The following is a 21824-nucleotide window of genomic DNA, read 5'->3' on the forward strand; positions in this document are numbered from 1 at the left end:
AGAGACTTCTCTGTCATCTGAAGCCATCTGAACTGTAGTGTTATCTGTTGCTTATGGGACTGATTTCTCACAGTGGAAACATGAACAGTCAATATGCAATTCACATCAAGCAATTTTCCTGTTTAGCTTTTCTAACTGTTGTATCACATTTTTAATTTTCCTCTCTTTGTAATTTAGTCCAAATAAAGGCTCTGGTATTAATTTATTTTTTTTCAAGAGAAAAATAAACCCTGAAAAAGCAGAGACATGCATTGCCTATCCTCTAATCATTTTTTTTTTAATTGGCTTATCCTCTTGAATTAAATTATCATTTTCAGATGAGAGACATATTAGAGTCAAGGCTTTTAAGCCTGCCAAAGCTTGTCGCTATGGCAAGACTGAGTGTGATTTTCATATAATCATTCTGTTCCTCAAATTGTACTAATGACAATGTGGTTTTTTTCCCCAAGTATTTTCCTGAGGATTCCTTACAAATGATGTAGACAAAGAAGTTTGTGGGTTTGTTTTGTTTTTGTTGTTGGTTTTTCTGTATTTGTTTGTTTTTTGTTTTTGTTGTTTGTTTTTTTTTTTTTTTCTTGCTGTAAGGACAGACTACCTACAGTTGTGCACAGCTATGAGAACAGACATTACACCATCGTGAGGGCAGAAACCTGTTCCTTCAGGGCAGTTCTTCCCAAGGCTCCTGTCATGAGGAAAGCTTGTGAGGTCTAGGAAAGTGATTAGGGAAAAGGTTAAAATGTGTGAAATTGTCAGGTTAAAACAGAGACATCAATTACTGCTCTGTTTCTCATAAAGCTTCTCAGATGTGGTAACTCAGGAGCATCCCTTGATGCTTATATGAATCCAAGGCACCATAGCTGATACAGGGGTATACACACTAATTACTGTCAGCAATACTTGAACTTTTGTGAATTATAATTGCATGGAGTTTGATTATCTGTCTCGTTTGGACTGGTTTTCTTTCTTAACTTTTGTGAAGTTGCTCATGACTGACATTTGTTTTGGGGCACAGTGAAATCTGATCTCAGAGGGTGTCTACTCCCTTTACAGAGGGATGATGATGAGAAGTTTCTGGTAAGCTGTGGGTAGAGAAAAACAGCTGAACGACAAGGGACCTTCAATCCTAATATCATTAAAGTGGTAATTGTTCCATAATCGATGATCTGAAAGCTACAGTCCTTGCAAGTGAATGCAGAGAAAAATGGTGTTGTGGGAAAACAATGAACAGACTGTGTAAATACAGAGGACTTTCGTAAGTGGCAAAGCTTGTAAAAGGTCCCATATAACTAACAGGTTTTGACCAGACTTTATTGAGTTTTGAACAGGAGATGGAGTCATCTGGATAGTATCATAGAGATTTTATTCAAGCAATTCCTTACAATCTGTTGTAGGTGAGAGTGGATTCTCCTTTTTCTATATATCTAGAAGCTTCTGTTTTCATCTGAATGCCTCATTAACCTCCATGGATCTTCTCTTCACTGCACCTTGGTGCTAGAACTTGCTACAATCTCCACTCCCTCTCTAGAAAAGCATAATTGAAGAAAGAATGCACAACATGCTTAACATCACCCAGAAACTTGCTGACTCTGCTGAATCAGATGAATGACCTTTTCCATGTTTCTGTCCTTTCCCCACACAACATTTTTGTGTCACAAACTGGACAAAAGACACAGAATTTGTTTTTTGTTTTTTGTTTTTTTTTCTTTAAGCAGTGAGACTTGTTCTTACCTTCAGTGTTTTACCACAGCTGTTGGCTGAGGAGAAAAAGAAATCCACCTGGCTGAGCTATTCACAAGCTTGTTTGTGCCTCTCTTTAATGCAGGGCATCTGTGCTGCCTTATTCTCTGCAGCTGACTGTCCTTCTCTGCCCACCTTATAAAATGTGGAAAAATCACCCTTCCCCCATCTAACTGTCTGGCTGAGGAAATGCTTTAAAGGGCAAAATTGCAGCTCCTTCAAACGCTGATTCACAGAAGAGCTTGAGCTTTGATTTATAATTAGAGCTCTGAAAACCTTTCATTGCAAAGCTGGGAAGAGCTAGGCAAAAAGCCATCCTCACCTGTTTTCTACCTCAGTTCACTGTAAACCTGGTTCACCCCTGTTCCCTGGCTCTGTTTTTGATGGTACTAGTATGAACCAAATTCAAAGGGGAATGGGAAACATCCTCTCTCTCCCTATAATTTCAGGAAAGAGATTTTTGCTTCATTTGAAACCAGTGAAATGTTCAGACTTTCTGTGCGACTTCAAGAAAGGGCAAAATTTGCTCTCACTTCTGTCTGTTCCCCTCCTTTTTCACACTTTGTCCCGCAACCCTGGTGACTCTGGGAGCTAAAATTTAGCATGGACACAGGCTCAAAGTCTGTCTTTTCACAAGATGATTGTCTCTGCTTTTGCTCATGAGTTGCTGTTTTCCACAACGTGGTTAATGACACTTCTACCCAGGAGAGAAGGAACCCCACTGCCATGGATATACTTGAATTCCCTCTTGGCTTCACTCCCTTGAAAAACAGAGTCCATGGAAAAGTAAAAACCCACTTGTGAGGGTACATCTTTGTTTGAATGAAAGGATGAGCACGAGCTTTAAACAAAAATATTCCCTTTCCCTATGCTGCTTTATAAATCTTTATATTTGTTTTCTGGTTTTCAGCTCATATTCTTTGATATCTCCTTCCTCCCTCGCTTTCTTTTCTCTTGCTTTCTCCCACTGGTAGCCCTTTCCCAAAATGCATCTTAGGCTTTTCAGTATGTTGTTTTTTTTTTTTTCTCTGAAAAAGAAAAAATATCCTCTGAGATCTCTTGTAAAGAATGGTCACAGAAATGTGTAATCTCTCAACATCCGGAGGTAGGAGCTGTGGACAGAAACTTAGATTTGAAAGAAAAAGAATATATTAGTTCTGTGCTGGTCTTAGTAAACCATACTGCCTGTGCCTACATGACTATGCCTAGACTGAAAGGTCCAAAGCTTGCTTTCAATCCCTGAGCCCCCTGAATTTGTACTTGTACCATACGTCCTACCATGTGTTTTGTCAAGCCTCTCCACACAAGAGGTAGTTTTCTAGTGCTAGCACTGATCCTGTGCCATGGTGTCGTGTACAATGCTATGCTCTGCTCAGCTAATCCTGTTGAGAAGGAAAAGGAGCCTGAACAGCTATTATACCCTTATCAACTTTTCTTACTGCTTGTAGCAATTAGTTCTGAAGTCTTTGAGGCTAATATTTGTGATTAATATACACACATAAAATGTATCATTCCTTCTGCTAGTAGTTACAGGCCTTGGATTTTTTGATGTTGTTGTTGGTTTTGGTTTGGTTTTGGTTTTAATTATATCATTTGGCTGGATATCATTGATAATATTCAGGTATGATAAGGTATTGCTTCAGTTGGTACATTGTGAAGCTTAAGAGGGCAGCAGTTTCTCATTTTCTCAATCATATCACAGAGATAGCTATATTGGAATAATAAGAATGAGTGATATGCTTTTGATCATTTATCCAAGACCTCAGCTGTGTGGACAAATATTTTGCAAGTAGAGAGTGTGATTTCAGTGAGCTTTGAATACTCAGGTGACAAGAAAACCTTTGTCAATAGAGTTATAGTTAGAGATGGAATAAAAATTATCCAAAAGACTTTGGGTGCATTTGAAACTGGGCAACAAAACCAAGGAAAGATATGAGGAGAAACATGCTTTTCTGCAAAGTCATTAAACATAGGTGACACACACCTATGGTCTACAGCTGTGATGTACAGCTGGGTCACTATCACTGCTGTGTAATTTGTAGTGTTGAGGCTCTGGACATCAGTGGTCAAATATTCCAAGAACTGAAACTCAGATTTTAAGGGAAACACTGCTTTTGCCTGCAAATACAGAGGTTAATCCTTTTAGAAACTGGAAAGTGGAATGAGCTGGCAATAGAGCAAACCTGTAATGACTTCTAGGGGGAAGCAGTGAGGACAGAAGGATCCATTAGTTTTCTGAGTACAGTACATGGCATATTGCAAGGTATGAGAACTGTGATGGATCTGGTAGGCTGGGAGGAGAAAGGCTTCTCTGTCTAGCTACTAGCACATGGAGAGGGGCACTGGGTATGGCAGTATTTATTAGACTTCCCTTGAAATAAGGGATCCTTGTTTTGAACAGGCAAGTTAGTCAAACACATTTTTCTTCTGTAGATAAGAATACTCCATGTGGCTTAATCAATAATGTGACAGGCATGTCAGATTTATTATTTTGTTTCCAAATGTGATTACTAATGGGCATACCAAAGCAAAGTGATAAAACAGACTTGGCTGGCTGGACAGAAAGTGCATGTGAATAGTAGACCATAAAAATATTCTTCTCTGGCTAAATGTGTGTACCATTTTTATAACAGATACCAAACTACATGCAATGCAAATATCAACCTCTGTGAGTCAAAATACATCCAATACTGTTTGGCCCATGGAACATTTCATAAATGTCCATATGGATTTGATATTGATTTGTGATTTGTCCTCCCAGAATATGGAAAATGTAGGCACAATCCAGTAGCAGGAATAAAAAAGAAGGTGTTCTTCATGAAGTCAGTTGACTCTCTTATAGTTGTCTTAGAGTGTCAGGAATAGACCTTAAGGTTTGACGTTTGACTACGTTATTCTTAAAGAAAGATCTATATGAATTGCATTTTTGATAGTTTAGAAAGAAAAAGTGATGGGGCTGGGCTGAAAGGCTGGAGCAGATTATTAACAATGTAATGGCATTATCATCAGAAAAAAACCTTTATCACACCTTCACTTTCCTTTTCCCTAAAATTACCAGAATGGTTCACCAGGTATTGACAACTATTTCTACAACTGTCTAATTTAACTGTCCTCATAACCTGCTGTAACCCAAATATTCTGAATACTGAAATCCCACATCTTTTAGAATATGTAACCCTTTGGTATTCAGAGGAAAACACTAAATTCCTTGTATGCTCTTTATCCTGGCAACATAAAAATATGGATATAGAGTTAGCTTTCACATAGACTTCAATTTGGGTAATGAGTATATTAAAATATATTAAAAACTCTCTAATAAAACCCAACCAGTAAAAAGTTAATTTTATACTTTCAAATAAATCTGGGTAGTAGGTATGCTTAGGGAAAAATAGTGAATAGGAGCAGACTTTAATGAAGACAGAAAATAATTCCAGACAACACTGTTCCCCTTCTCCTCGTTGGAGCAGGCTGCATTGCCATCACTGTCAACTCTGTCACAGCAAAGACTAGCCTACGAGCTGTAACATCTCCCATGTGCATATCACTAATTAGCTGCAGCGGAGAAGCATGTTCGGATTTTAACGACACAAAATAACAACCCAAGCGTACGGATTATGACAACAGAGCAAATTTTAATGTCTCAGAATCACAGAGTGTTGGTAGCTGTGGCTTTCCCTCGCCCACACAGAGAATAGGCGGAATGTTTTGCACTGTTAATAGTTCCTCTGATTTCAGGATCCCAGGCACTTTGCAAACAGAGAGCTACATTTATTCCAGCTCCTTGAACTAGCCACAAGGTCTGGACATCACTTATGTTCCACTTAGGGATTTAAACCGTGCATAGGTTTTCTGCATGTGATTGGATTGTACTCCTATGAAGCATGCCTCCCCGGGAAGCAGGTATAATTAAACCCCATTTGCAGATGAGGAAAGGGAAGCATTAAGGGATGAAATAACTCGCTCAAATTCAAAATGAGACATAACAAAAGCTGGTTCATAAGTAAAGAATCTCCATACACTCATGAACTTTTTTCACAGAATCACAGAGTGACTGAGGTTGGAGGGGACCTCTGGAGGTCAACTGGTCCAGCCTTTCCTCCTGAAGCAGGGCCACCTACAGCAGGCTTCTCAGGACCATGTCCGGATGTTTTTTCAGTATCTCCAGGGATGGACACTCCTTAATCTCTCTGGGCAACCTCTGCCACTGCTCAGTTACCCTCACAATATAAAAAGTTTTACTTATGTTCAGATGAGACCTCCTTCTGTCCAACTGATTCTTTTTTCTCCTTTCACCAGTGGTCAGAGCAAGTGCCAGACTGACTGGGAAACTCAATGGCTCTTTGCTACCTTCTTAAAATTGTAAGAAATGCATTGACAACTTGCCTGTGTTCATCTCCTCTAGGGGAAAAAGATGGCTTGTCTGCCAGTTCTCCACCTTAGGAAGGTCACTGAGGACACGCTATAGTAGATTCTTTCATCATTAGTTATAAAATCTGAATCTTCCTTTCACTCTATTTTCTGTGCTGTTAATCAAAGTCTGCTCAGGATGAAGAAAAGCTGTTTTTTACTTCATAATGTACTATCTTATTTAGGTACACAGGTTTGTAGGCACACTTTTTCCTTCTCATCAACATAATTTCATTTTATTTTTCAAGCATCAGTCATAAACTCACCTTGCTTTTCCATATTGCATCACTGAAAATCTTCTTTTCAACCTGTTAACAGTCCTCTCAGTTCTTATTGCCTTTCAGCCTGGCTGGTGTCATTTTCTCCTTCAGGAACAACTTCTTCATGTTGCTCAGTGACATAAGTCTGCTACAGCTTAGATATCAAGAGAGAGGGATAAGGGGAGCAGGAATATGGGAGATTATTTAGAGTTACAACACATTTCAGGTTCTGCCTTCTGAATATCCAGAATATGGCCCTGCTCAAATGCCAGCTCTCATCCACTCCTCTTCTTACTATTCACACATTGCTTCACACCTTCTTTCATGAACACAACCTCTGTCCTCCAGTGTACATCATGACAATGATTACCTCTCAAACCTGTTTTTTATAAACATGTATTTTATGATATATGCTGTCATCTCTTTGCTGGTTGCTCTCCTTTGTTCCCCCCATCTTTTTTCCTCAGTGATGACTCGGTTGCTGAGAGCACCCTGAAGAGATGCATAAATGATTTTCAAGAACTCAGCCTAGTGAGAACATTCCGTGAAGAGCTGGATTTGGCTTTATACATATTTGATCCCAGCATGAGCTAGTGGGAGGAGAGAGCCAAATGAAGCATGTTTCTTTGCTGTTCCTGAACAAAGAAAACCATAGGAAACCTCTTTGTTCAAGGGGAGGAAAAACTCCTATATGGCAGGGAAAACATGAGAATATCATGTCATGCTTTATAGTCATTGTGCATGCCTTATTTTTACGTTTAGAAGTGAGTAAGAAAATGGTCTAAAATTATGTTTTTTTTAAGAACTGAGAGAGGAATGTGGAGGTAGTTTGACTCTAGTTGTCTAATGTGCTGTTGCATGAGGTAGGTATCAGAAGTGATCTGAGCTGTAGACCTGAAGAAAGTTTCTTATTGGAGACAATGGGGAATCTCATACTGTCTATCTAAAGCTATTCATGGTATAAGTACTGAAAAGGCTACAGAGCCTGCACAATGAAAGGGGTGTCTATCTTCTGTGGGACTCAGCATTGAAGACAGAACATGTTAAGTCACTTGTAAGCAACCTGCCCAGATCAGAAGTACGATATCTCTTGGCAGCCCCAGCTTTGGCCTGAGAAGGAGTTTAACTCTGAGGAATTTCTTAATTCAGAGGGAAACTAAGTTTAGGATTAAAAAAAATATGAGATAGATAATTTCTGGATAGCCTATATATGTATTTATGCAAAGTACATTACCTGGAGTCTTTTGTAATCAATCACGAAAAACAGCATCCCAGTGAGATGGAACTCTGTGCAGCATGGATGTGCAGGCAGCAGTAAATAGATGCGAAACTTGGGAGATCAGAGGGATCATTCTTAATGCACAGCCAACATGGTGCTTTTGTCACCGAGTAAATCAGAGTCCTCATTAGGCCAACCAAAATTGACATCTCAGCTTCCTCCTTTAAGTAAAATTACAGTAATGAATTTTCCTTTACACTTTCAAGTAGAAGATCTACAGATTAAAAGATCTATTATTTTTGTTAGCCATTCATAAGATAAGGGTTCTTCTTTAAATATCTTTTTAATGCGTATTTCTTTTATTATCTTTTTTAATAACTTTTTTTAAGGATCTTTTCCTCTTATCCCTTTTGTTCCTCCTAAGGTCTTAGATGACAGCATTTTTCATTGCATTCCCTGCTTTTTTAGTCTGTTTCTCTCCATTTATGTAAATTTGACATGTGAACTTGCAAGATGATGGAGTTATGAAAATCCTTGGAGCCTGCTTTAAAATCTCATGAAGGTCTGATTAAATATTGCACACTGGGAAAGGCATATTTTCCAAAGTATGTGAAAAAAATAAATCGATTGACATAATCACTAGGTCTTAGATCCAATATTTCCTGACACAATAAATTTCTGATTAACCCAGATTTCAGAGTGACTTTTAACTTCTGTTGCACGTGGAGGCATGGTTTAAGATAATTCCACCATTTCTCGTTTTCTTTTGTTGCTTATCAATGCATAGATCAAAATTTAACATAAGCCATTACACTTCCCTCCTGCCCCCAGGTTGTTTGGTGGTGTTGGTGTTATTATTATTAGAACTGTCATTTTCTTGCATGTTTAGTCTCTATATTTTCTGCTTGCTGTGTAAAGAGAATGAGCAGCAAATAAGGAGAGGGACTCTTTAAGTAAGATTATCCCTTTATCACAACAAAAGTAAATCTCCTAAATTCAAGTGAAAGATCTCAGCTGAGATCATCTGTCAAACATGACAGAAAGGAAGAAAAATGAATTCTGTCTCTACTTGCTCAATTCAAAGAAATTTAATGTAAAGATGTTGTCAGTCCCTCCACTACCATGCCAGCCAGACTGGGAGCTTGCTGGAATCCAGTCTACATTTTTACTGCTAAATATAATTTCTAGGAATGATTTTTTGGCCCGAAGGGCAATGGCATAAACTGCCTGCATCCATACTTGGTAACACTTGGCTGTGGGTGGAGGTACATTTTGGCCCTGGTAGGGTCAAGATTGGCTGGGATAGTGCTGGAAGATTTTGTAGAGAAATGGGAGCCAAAACACTTTATACTGAGTATTGGAGAAAGTACGTGGTATGCTCCATCACCTGAGATGCATGCTCCCTCCTTGGTCCTTGTGCTAGCTCCTGACCCATGCCTCACCATAATTTTGCAGGGAGCTAGTGGGCCAAACCCCTCTCAGGATGTCATGCTACCACTTGCAGGGGGTGATTTCATGGCTATCTATTGGCTGCACATTCTCCTTGGCTCTCTTATAGTAATTGTAATGATTTAGAGAGTCTCAGTAGGAGGATCTCTTCTCAGTGCTTGTATGCATGCTGTCTCTAAAAATTCTGGGGACTTCTACTCAATAAGATGCTCTGCCTCAGAGCTCACTGGTAAGTGCAATAGCTGGTTGTTTTGACACGGAAGAGCTGGGTGAAGAAATGAGTGCAGTGAGCTCGGAGAAATGACTCTGTAGGAAACATGCCCTTTTCCTTCCCCAGTTAAATTCCCTGTCGTCTTCTCAATGTCAAACGGTGAGATTGACAGAAAGTTTAGATATGTTCAGGCATTTGTCTTAGTTCAAACCTCCCACTGAAGTTGTGGGAATGGTGCTGTGGAGGGAAGCCTTGCAGCCTGGCCATGAGCCATGATGAGAAGAGTTCCCCTCCCTCCTCCAGATGGATGTCTCTGTGCTGTGTGCTGCTTGGGTGCTGCGGGAATGTGCTACCATGTGGTCCGCAGAATAAGCATTATATGATTTTTATAATTGGATAAAAGTCCTTGGCACTTTATGAAAAACTCAGGATATTTTAGTTAAACTGCTGCGCTTGGGGTCTGAATAAATAATCAGATTTTTATGTAGCACTAATTGTCATGGTTCCTTTCAGTTGCAAGCTTATTTCACCCCTAACCTGCAAAATATCTACAGACCATTCCTTTCTTCCATACTGGAGAGAACTGCACATCAGTATTGGCTGAAAAAGTTATGACATTAAATTTATGATCTTTCAGATCAAATCTCTTGACAAACATTATACAAACACTGTTCATCAACAATAAAATGACTTGGGTTTAGAGGTCTGGAAGATTAGTATAATATATAGGAGAGAGAGAAGGACAGAATTCATAGAAATTATAAGGTTAAGTTCTGCTTGCAAAGACAGCTAAAACAAAGATGAATTACCATGTAAAGGATTTCTAGAAGCAGAGAGCTGCTATTCTAATGACCCAAATCAGTCAGTCTTTGCATTGTCAGGGTTAGAGTTTATGGATGAACCAAAGAAATCCGTCTGCAGCAGCCAGAAATATGATGTTTTCTTCTTCTTCTTTACCTTTGGTCTTCAGATACACAAGTTGCTCTTCAGGGGACCCCTTGAGTTAGGATCTTTGCCACAGATAAAAGTCAAATTCATTTTGTTCATTGGTATCTGAGGTCAATGTTGCATGCACTATAGAGCAGATTTACAGAGCACATTTCATTTTCTGGAAGCAAGGCATTACTAGGGCATGATGGTAGAAGAGGTCTCAAAACACTCATTTAAGCTTGACAGGAACCCAAAAAAAACCTCCTATCACCTTTTTACAGATGGAAGAAGAGTATAAATGATGTGTGCACAGTCACACTGGACAGATTAAATAACCTGAGGATCCACCCCTTCCACGTCATGTTCACACCATTTTTTCTATCATGATGGAAAAAAACATCTGGAGTTCAGGTTTGGTTGTTTGAACCTGCTCCAAATCTACAAACCGTGCAGTAATGCATTTGAAATCTCATCAGTATAACCTTCCAGGTGAGAAAGTGCCAGCCCTTTGTGCATCTGACTGAAAGTTCTCTCATGGGGGATTTAAATTCCCTGGTTATTGTTCCCACTGGGAACTAGAAATATTATGGGCATAACAGATGTGATGGATAGTTTAGCAAATCTAGTTAGATCTAGTGCTGCTAAAGGAATCAACTTTATGGGTATCTCATTTAAAGTACATCAGCTTGGTTTTCCTTTATTTATAACAGGTTTCAACAATTGTGTCTTCAAAATGTCAAAAGTAAAATCCTCAGCTGAGTCTGATTTCACTCTGTTCCAAGCACCAGTAGAGCTAATAAAGTCAGCAGGAGGCACCATCTTGAATAAACTCAAAACATTATTACATTTTTATTCTTTCCACTTTATTAACCTGGAAACATCAAGATGAAGCCAATTTTCCATTGTACGGAGAAGAAAACCCATGCTATTCAAGACTAAGCACATATATAAATATCACAGTTTTGTCTTCAATTTACAGAGTGGGATCTGAAGCATACAAAAAAAAAAAAAAAAAGAAAGGAAAAGGTCAAGCAGGAATTGGGCAGCATAGGACTGTAAAGTCTTATACCTCCATCCTAACTATTATACATAAGTAACCTTCCAGCCTTAGTCAGGTAGTTGCATCCCTTATATTTGAAGGGATAATGCCAAGAAAAGAACATTTTTATTTATTTCTTGCTTCATTGTTCATACACTCATGGTACAACTAATGCATTTTCAGTTGCACTTGGTTTCTCTGAGCCCTGATTGAAATCCAGAAAATCCTTGTGTCTCCAGTACATTTTGGGATGTTTTCTGAACTGTCTGTGTAGGCAAAACCTTGTCATTTCAATCTGTAGCTGGCTTGTCACAACTTTTACACTTCATGAGAGAGTCTCATTTACATTGCTAGACATGTTTTGAAAGTGCCTTCCATACTGAAAGCAGAGCTCCATAATGGACTTCATTAAGGCAGAACTATTTTCTCCTAGGAGGCTTTGAAGCATTTTTCTCTGTCCTGCATGCTGCTTTATCTGGCAGACTAGCATGCCCTTATACAAAAGGGCATTCCATAGATAGATGTTTCACATTCCAAAAAAATTTTAAATAAAATATCAAGTAAAATATAACTTTCTAAACTGTACTCTACCTGTCACTTCTCTTAGTCCATTAGCTCTCAAAAACACAGAAAGCCGGGTCTTCTTTTACTCCTTTCTTGTAAATGAATGCTATTTCTGAAGTTTCTTCTAAAATCATGTTAACCGGAAAGAGATTTTTGTATTCTTTCCCTTCTACTTCTCCTTCTCCTTTCAAAGCATAGTTTTTGTTTATGGTTTTATCTTTAGATTTTAGAGGCATTACCTCATTTGAACTTTCAAGCTCTCTGTATCTCCCTATGAGGCTGAACTTTCCAGCTTGATTGACACCTTCGTTGAACCTCCTTCTCCTTACCTGTGCATCAGAGATGGATCTAACTTCTGTGCCAAACCAATCTCACTTTCCCACTAGGAAACACATCAAGGAGCTGTTGAACAAAGAAGGCTTTTAAAGAGTGGAACCACCTTTTTATCAGCAAGTTGAAAGCCAAGCCAATCTGGAGGAAATAGGAATTTCACTGTGTCACTTTTCCCACCATCCCACCATAACACCTCCTTTGCTGTGTAGGTGATGGTTTCTTCTTGCAATGCTGTTCCTGACTGCAGTGCAAAACATGGCCAGCTCTTTTTGGACAGGTAACTAGCAGGGCTATGAATTGGCAACTCAAATCATGGAGCACAGAATGTTTTCCTGAAAATGGACTTCTCCTGCAGCGTTTGAGACTGCTCTACACATGTTGGTTATGTAGAGAAACAAGCAGGGCAATGGACCTTGGAATTCTTAAATGAAAAAACCCTTGTTTCAGTGATTAAAACAAGCTAATAATCCCAAATGCTTTTATTTACATAGCATGCTGATGTAACTCTTTCAGGTGGGCCTAGGAAGAAAAGCTAACCTTCTTGATTGTTTCACACATCTTATCCTACCCAGGAGCATCGAACAGTAGACAATGGTTGGCTCTTTTACAATCATATCATTTCATCTGTTCATCTACTTGGCTTCTCAGTCCTGAGGGCTTTAATGTGACTTATGCTGATGTCCCAAATGTTGGTGTATAAGTGAGGTTGTGCCCTAACTATCAGTTCATCATCTAACAGGCTCTGGGAAGGTGAAAGTTTGGAGAACCCTTTCTGCCACCCATAAAAAATTAGCAACAAATGCAGGTGTATACATGTTAGGTCGTAGGTAGAAGAAAGAAATGAACAATTCAGGTTGATGGGAGGGGGGAGGGAGGCTTGAGACAAGTATGTGCCATTTTCCATTGGAGAGACTCCTTTCTGTGCATAGTATTTGCTTTATTAAAGGAGATACTGTGTTTTTCAGGCTCCTTTTTGTGTGTCCACCAGTTTTGCTATTACCCTTTCCAAACAAGGTCAATCTTCTGCCTGCTGTGAACCAGTTATTCTTTTCCTCCAGTTTGCTCAGCCATTGTTAACCATAATCAATGAAGGGAAGAGCTGTCACAGTCATGATTGAGATGAATGACACAGGTATTACTCAGTCTCTGGAAGCCCAACTTTCGTGAGACTCATGCAGAGAGTGCTGCTCATGACTCAGCTGGATGCTCTCTTCCTTGTCAGTCAGTCCTTACCCTAATATCATGGCACAGTGAGAAAAAATGAGGTTTTTGTTGTTTGAAGGTGATGTTGCTTTGGCCATTAAATAGCTCCTGTAGAATACACTTCCCATTTCTCTGCCTTCTGCATACCAAGCTACAGGCATTTCAGACTTGCAGCGCTGAAATTACCCATCCCCACTTCCAGCTTTGCAAAGAGCAGCTCGCTGTTCAAAATAATTGACTGAATAAAGGAGGGAAATAACTAAACTATTCATGCATAAACTACTGTTCTACGACTGAGGGCAGCTAAGTTCCCAGCTTCCTAGTTCCCAAGGCACTTAACATGGGTTACGCTGAGCAAAATGACACTGTGCATGGGTATTTGATCTGTCTCTAAATGGACCAATGTGGGTCTTGAGCACAGTACAGCCCTGCCTGTGTTGTCAGACACATTTGAAGCAATTAGAAAATCTGAACTGATTTAGTCTGCATGAAGGGCCATGCTGAAAAGATTGTACTACTTTCAGGCCTGGACTAAGATGGGCTGTGATGCTCCAGGCTCTGTAGACACAACAGATTATACAGAGTTAATTAGCCCCAAATGGAACTTCATTGCTTGGGGTTTTCATCCTTTCTAAATCCCTAGGCAAGTCATGCGTCCTAAACTCTGAAACAATATAAATTTGGGTTTTAAATATGTGGGCTGATTTGTAGAGATAACGTATAATCCTATTTCTCATTGATTTTACCGTGGACATTCACCTGAGAAAACAAAACCAAGTCATTTAGTTACAGTTGTACTTCTTTCTGCTTACCTGCTTCAATAGTGATGGAAAGGCACTTTATTAAGTGTATGTATTTGAGGTACTCTTATTGAAAGATCTGTATACCAAATCTAGCTACAGAGACCTCATTATTGAGTTATTGCTATTAATTCTAGTATAAATAATTTCTCTTCTGCTTTAGTGTTGTAGAGGTAGTAGACTGCTTTGTATGCAAACAGTATCTGAATCTGAAATCAGGAGTAACTGTTAAAGTTGCTGGAGAAATTCTGACTTCACCCTGAGGCAGATGAGAACAGAAAGTGCCTTTTTTCTGCCTAAGTGGAAAGTTAAAGAATACTTTAAACAGGCTAATTTAAGGGAACAGGGAGGCTAATGCTGACAAGTCATTTATATATTACACCTAGTAATATGCTTTACACTTAAAATGAAACATATGATCCCAAAATAGTGGAACCACTTGTCCGGGTAGGGTATAATAATCTTAGAGGTGACAACTGAAGAATGGACTTCAGGCCTGAGCTTAGAAAATAATTCATTATTTCAAATAAGATTCTAACCCTTTGGTTAAAATGACCAGCATCAGACTGTCCCTCTCATTTTAGCTGATATAGTAAATGCAGCATAAATACACCTTTGGAGTTTCACAGAAAACTGTTCCTGTATTTTTTGTTGCTTTACAGTTGAGTGTGCTGCTGTCTAGCGGAGGCACACACCACATTTCAGGGAAGTGGTTGGGTTATTTAGAACTGTGGGATACAGATGAGAAATAATTATATTAGGGTATGATGTTGGGATCAAGCATTTATAGGATGCAGTTGCCCACGTGTAGCAATTTACCTCCCTAAGTCCTTTGTTCAGGAGGCAATTAAAAGTGTCTCTCGTTCTGAGAAAATATTTGATTTTTGTTGCCTTGAAAAGACATAGATTAAATGTTTTTCTGAGCTGTGGCTACAGGGCCTACACCAGAATATCCTCCAAAATCAATGCTGAATATCCTGGTTCATTGTGTGTCTATTGAAAAATCGCAGCAATCTTTGTTGTTCAGCAGGAATAAGAGTACTGTATAATTAAATCAGAGCAAGGCAAACACTTCAAGAGAGTTTCCGTGTATAAATACATTTAATCAGTTTATTTCTATTAAGATTAAGTGAAGCTCTCTTGTGTATACACTTGGTGTTGCCACCTGATTGTGGTGCAACTGGCACAAACTTGAAAGGCAAATTTCAAAGCTACATGCATACATTTTTCCAAAATTTGGAAATTTAAAACCTCACATACTAATATATGTATTGCAAGTGGCTATCTAATCAAGGAAAAAGAATCACTAACCTTTCTAAGACATTCAGGTTGAACTCCAAACATTTGTGATAAATGCCAGTCTTGATAACATTTGAAAGAGTATAATTAAAATACAAATGTTTCTGAGGGAAATATAGTTTCTTGATGAATATTCAGCTAGCAGGTTAAGGAAGTTCTGCTTAATACATACAGCAAATAATAATAACAAAAAACCATATAGATATATATGGTCTTCCCCACTGTTGCCACAATAAAGTTGTAAAAAAGATAAATGAGAAATAGGGAAATCTGTTAGCACATATAATTCACTTACTATTTCCAGACTAATTTTCCGCCCCTGCTGTCATCTATTCTTCTTGATTTTTGTGATTCTAAGTTCAAATTCTTTTCAGGCCATGCGCTATCCATCATGTCCCTTGGGAGGTTATTCTTCAACCTATTGGACCAGAAAAGAAACATTTTTTCCGGATTTGCTGACTGAATTTTCCTCTACTCAGTATTATTCAGTGACAGTGGATTATATTTCCTTTTACAGTCTTAAATAATTTATTTTATCCTTATTATTTACAATCTTTGCCTTGCATGACCTCCTTTTATCCCAACTATTCAGTTCTTTTAATATTATTTTTTTTTAGGAGTCCATCTGTCCCTTAATCATTTGTTGCTGCATTTCTCTGAGTCCTTTCCAATTTACTGGCATCTTTCAGTCTCTAAGAGGCTTGTGACTTTATGCTGTGTTCTTAGGATAGGCAAACTGATTTAGCACAGCCTTTTGGGTGCAATGTCCTTGGCTTCGAAGCACGCAGCATCTACTGTTACTTTCAGTTTATATTCAAATGCCAGTGCACTAGCACCTGTGAAATAAGGAAAGGAGAAAAATGACAAGTCAGTATGTGGTCCCTGCCCTCTGGAGATTCCTTGGTCAATACTAGAATGATCACCTCCTATGCCCTGAACAAAGCAGAAGGTCTTTTCAGTGGCTTCACTTTGTACTCCCTTCTTCTCCACCTGCTCACTGCAAGTCCTTCCTCTTATTCCCTCCCCAAAGAAGCATAACCCTGATTACTCTTTCCCCTCTAACACTGGTTGTGTTGTCTATACATATTTAATTAGTATTTATGATAGGGCTGTGCTAATAATTCCTACTTTGGTTATCAATTCTGCCAAGCTTGCACCTCCCAATTGTTGGATATAGTGTCCTACAGTTTTATATATGCTGCCCTGTTAGTACTTGCCCAGGTCAGGGTGGGACATCTACACATACATTAACCCCCTTTTTTTTACCATAGCATCCTGCAGTTCCTCATTTTCTTGCCTTGTTAACAGCACTGCAAGTCAGGATTAGCTGTCTGCATGCATACATTAGCACATCAGATTATGGACATCACCGCTCTTACTGTAAATTGGGATGACAACTTTTGCATTGATGTGCCTCAAAACTGGGCATGATGGTAGAGCTGCTATAGTACCAAGTACTTTATTGTAATCCTCTCTGGAGTGATTCAGCCCTGTTTCTGGTGCAAGACAGTTCTCATAATTTTCAGCTTTGACTTCCCTGTTCTGACCATCAAAATTGTAGTGACGTTTTAGAGAACAATACCAGATCTGCACCAAGAACCATCAATTTGGCAATTTTCAGTCACTGTTAATTTGGTCCATCTGAAATGCTAATTCTTTCTTTTATAAAAATGAAGTGATTTTAGGTTTAGATATGGAAATGATCGTGAGACGCTGAAATTATAGTCCACTTCCAAAAGAGATTCTGATGTTACCATGGGCAAATCACTGATCCCTGTCTGTACAATAAGATATTAAACTTCTATATCCCCAAAAGACTCTGAGATCTTTGAGGAATGAGGTGTGACAGATACTCAGAACTGCCATTATTGGAAATTTCTTTGAGACTTCCTGACACTCCTTTAATTTAATTGTAGCCAGCATAAAGTGGCTGCTGGTTCATACAGCCTTCATGGACAGGTTTAGGGTGGCAAATGCAAGAAGACCTGTGTCATTAACAGAAGTGTTAGGATATTCTGGGGGGTGAAAGGAAAGGGTGGAGGAGGTGACAAGAGCTGAGATAAAGCTGTTCATTGCTGAAAATCCTTAACACAAGATGAAACATTTATCATCTATGCCACACAAGAAAGAGATATGGTAGCTGGTATTTTATGTTTTAGTTTACTTTATCTCCTGATGTATTTTAAAATTAAAGCATTGAGGGTAAATTGTGACTCAATGGATAATATTTACATTTTCTCATACCACAGTCACAAATTCTCCTCCACAGTCAGATACTGTAACAAATCTCACTGTTGTGAGCCACTGTCAGTCTCATTTAGAAAAGCAAAGACACTATTTTAAGTTCTCACTCTTTGACTTTCAATTGGTCTCAAAAGTCCCATGTATGAGACTTTTTTAAAATGTAAAATTACTAAACATGACCACTCATTAATCAAAACAGCATTTTAATTGTGATCCATGTCAGGGAATGTAAATGTTAGTATAATAATAGCATTATATTTAAATATAAAATTCTCTGTGATTTCTTCCTTCTCATACACTCACATCCAGTACCCCCACTCTCAGTGTATACGCAAAAACATACGTTTCTCCTGCTGTTGGTTCTGGTGGGGACTAAAGATGGGTTAAAGATGGGTTTGCTTTTTTTTCCTGCGGGAGAGTACATATAAAAAAGGAAAAGTTGTTGCAAGGGAAGGAATCTTTGTAAATAGGTTGTGGTAGCCTGATTGTTCCCTATAAGACATTGTATTAATAGTCTTTGGAAAAAGAGAATACTATGAACCTATTTCACTCTTCTAAGACCAAGAAAGATACCATTGGTTGATGAGTGCTATAGGCTAGTAATTCTCCATCGTCTTGGGAAGTTTACTCTCGGTATTAAAATACTGATGTTCAGAAAGGAAAGACAATCTCCCTTCCTTTCCCTGATTAAAAGGAACTGTCTTCTCTTAAAGCCCCTTGCAACTTAATCAATACAAGCTTTCTCTTTCAACCTATTTTCACTAGTAGTTAATATGTATGGCACATCTTTAGCATTTGTTCTCTGTGAGGAAGTAGAGAGATATTCAGAAAATGAAAAATTACTGAAGACAAGAAAGCTTCTGAAAGGTGAAAGAATCTGCAAGCTTATCCCATTTACCTGAATCTCTCAAGAGTGCAAAATTTGGATGGATGCATGAGGATTTTCTTGTGGCATTCCAGCATGACTGGGTTTTGCTTAGACAGAGCCCAGGTGCTGAAGTATTTCAGAGTTGGGAAAAACAAAAAATAAAGGGGAGGTAGTACAAGCCTTTAGTTTTGTTTGTGAACCTCAAAGCAGCTTCAAGTTTGGCCTGAATTTTGAATAAATGTTCAGGTTTTGTATTTTATTAATTCAGACCAGTCAATCTAGTCTTAACAGTAAATTCCATATTACCATATAAAAGACAAGACTTCTGAAGCATCCCCTCCCAACATTTACTATGTATTTTGGCTGCCAAAAGGGCTGGAAGAATTAACAGTTCCTTTCATACTCTTTTTATTTCTTCTCTTTGTTCCTCCAAATATAAAAGATTGGTACATCCTCTCTTTTTGTTTGTTATTTTTGGCCAGGCAGTGTACTGGATATGAACTGTAGGGTAGGAGTCCAGAAAGGTATTTTGCTTCCTGAAAGTGTGTGAGCAGTGAACTGTAAGTGGTTCAGGAAGACTATTTTGATATTGTTCTGTACTAGGTGCTGGGGGTGTTCAGTATTGTGAGTATGCTATAGGCATTGGCCTCATTTGGGCTGGAAAATTATTGCTGCTACTTCCAGTAAATAGGTCAAAATAATGTCTTTGTCAAAGGGTCAGGGCTCTGCATGGTGGGAGCAGGACCCTGTGAGCGGAATACAGAAATGGGACTATTTGTTGCCTGGTCACATGGGCTACCCTCACCTTCCTCTTCCACTCTGACAACAAGGTGACTAACACCTGCCTCAAGGTGACATGGAGAGGGTGATGTATTAATAACTGCTTCTCTTCTGGGAAGGTCATCACGTAAGAGAAACCAAATGTTGACTCATGCACAAGGATAACCGGGAGTGTGAAGCTGCTGTGTGAGCAGAAGACAAGGAGGCAGCAATGGCCTCTTGCACAGAGCACAAGTCAGGGCAGAGCAAACAAGGCTTGGCCTCTGTTTGGGGATGCCCCTTGTTATATGAACATCCTGAGGGCTGCTCTGACATCCATGCTGTCTTCCACCTGTACTCTGCATTCATAACCTGACTCTGTCCTGGGAGCCTTTTACAAGCATGTGCATGTGTGCCAGAGTTGGATACTGCCAACACGGGAGCAGTTGCTGCATAGCTGAGATGACAAAACATGCTTTCAGCAGCCAAACAGCCTAGGCTGGCTGAGTCCCTGCAGGGGCTGGGACTGCAAGCAGGCTCAGGGGTACTCCATGACTGCTGTAATTCAGGCACCCAGAAGACATTTCCAGTGAAAGAACCTGATTTAACAGGGGCATTACCTGCTAGAGCTGCACTGGGAAATGTCAGGAAAGATGAGTTTTCACTAATGTGCTCAGTGACACTTGGTAAAGGGCAATGCAAGCTAAGGGTAGGCAGACTAATAGCTATGATGGCATAGTGTATCCATGATTGCTTTTGCTAGTCTGGGAAAGGTATACACTTATTTATGCCAAGATAACTAATGGTTGAGCTTGCATCTCCTTTCCTGTTTGTCTCACTAAGATTGGATGGGGTCCTGTGCCTACTGCTGCCTGTAGATTTAGCCACGAAAAAACAGATGACACAAGTTTGGATCTCAATGGTAAGCAGAGCTCCCATATGAAGTACAAATATGTCAGAGTGTTGTAATTAGGGCACACTAAGGGAGCTCAGTGAGCAAACCTTTTTTATTAGTATCATTAATTTTCTAGTTTTAAGAGGAAAAAATATGAAAGATACATTTTAATGTTTTAACTGCCTTCAGATATATTGCTGTAGGTACATAAACATGGTGGAATGAACAGAGACGAGAGCTAAAAGGGAGCTGGAAGCCATCTCAAGAGGTTGTCTTAACCCATCTTTTTAGTCCAAAGCAGAATGAGCTATATCCAAGGCATCCCTGGCAGGCATTTGTTGTATCTGTTCTTCACAAAGCTCAGTGGAAAGATAGCACTGCTTCCTACAGGAAACTTCTCCAGTCCTTCACTAACCTTCCTGCTAGAAAATCTCCCTTACGTCCTATTGTACTGCTTAGTGTCCTATCCATCAAGTGAACAGACAGGTTAATCCTCTATTCTTTGCGATATGATTTTGCATTCGGAATTATTTTTTCCTGACATCCTTTCTCTGAGCTGCATAATTCCCTTTTTCCTCTACTTTTCCATATTCCCCCCCACCCCCTTAATCAGGACACTTTTTTAGGTATCTGGCCTTCTAATTCTCATCAGTCTTCTCAGACCAAATGATACATGTTTTTCTTGACATCCCATGCTTAAAAACAGACTCAGTATCTCAGCTAAGGTGTTAGGAATAGAAGGACTATTTTCAGTGTCATTAATCATATCCTTATTCATATACCGAAGGGTGACATTAGAGTCTGGGAACTTTTTTGATTTCTATATTATGCCGTGATATATTAAAACTCACATTGTAACCCATTGCAGTCTTAAGAATGTTTCTTGCAGAATGAACACTTGTCCAGTTGTTTCCTGTCCTGTCTGAAGTGGAGCATTCCTACCTGCCTGAATCATCTTGCTCTTGAGCTTATTGAATTATACCTTCTTGATTTCTGACTCTTTTCCTTTTTGCAAAGATCACTTTGTATTCTGTTAGTGTTTTCTGGAGTGCTGCAGCTTTATGTCATTTGGAAATTTATAAAGTGCAGTCTATTCCATCCCTGAGTCTATGAATGGAAGTACAGGGAGCAGGATAGTACCAGACTCTTTGAAACCACACTTGAGACATCCTCTAGTATGTCAGAGAACTGCTAGGTTTACTAGGACAGATCTGTAATAATGCATGAATACTGCTTACTAGTAACGGTATGTGGTGCGCCCACCTCTCAAGTAAGCTCTGGAGTATGATTCATTTCTCAAACTGAACCTGAACTAAAACTGTCATTAAAAAGTCATTGATTAGCCTCAAACTAAACTGAATCAAACTTGATTTTTTTTCCTGAAGTGGGAGTGAACCTTAACTGTTCTAGGCAGCTCTGTGCATCTCAAACTAGAATTAAATTGAAAGGTTTCAGTTGCAAATGAATCCAAACTGAAATTTAAGTTAAAGAACATCGATTTAATTCACTTTTTACAATAGTATAATACGGACAGCATTTATTTGGCTTGCCCATGAAAATTCAAGGAGACACTGGCAAAAGCCCGTCCTAGATCAAGACAAGCTACA

Source organism: Streptopelia decaocto (assembly GCF_964273445.1).
Source record: "Streptopelia decaocto genome assembly, chromosome: 3".
Lineage (NCBI taxonomy): Eukaryota > Metazoa > Chordata > Aves > Columbiformes > Columbidae > Streptopelia > Streptopelia decaocto.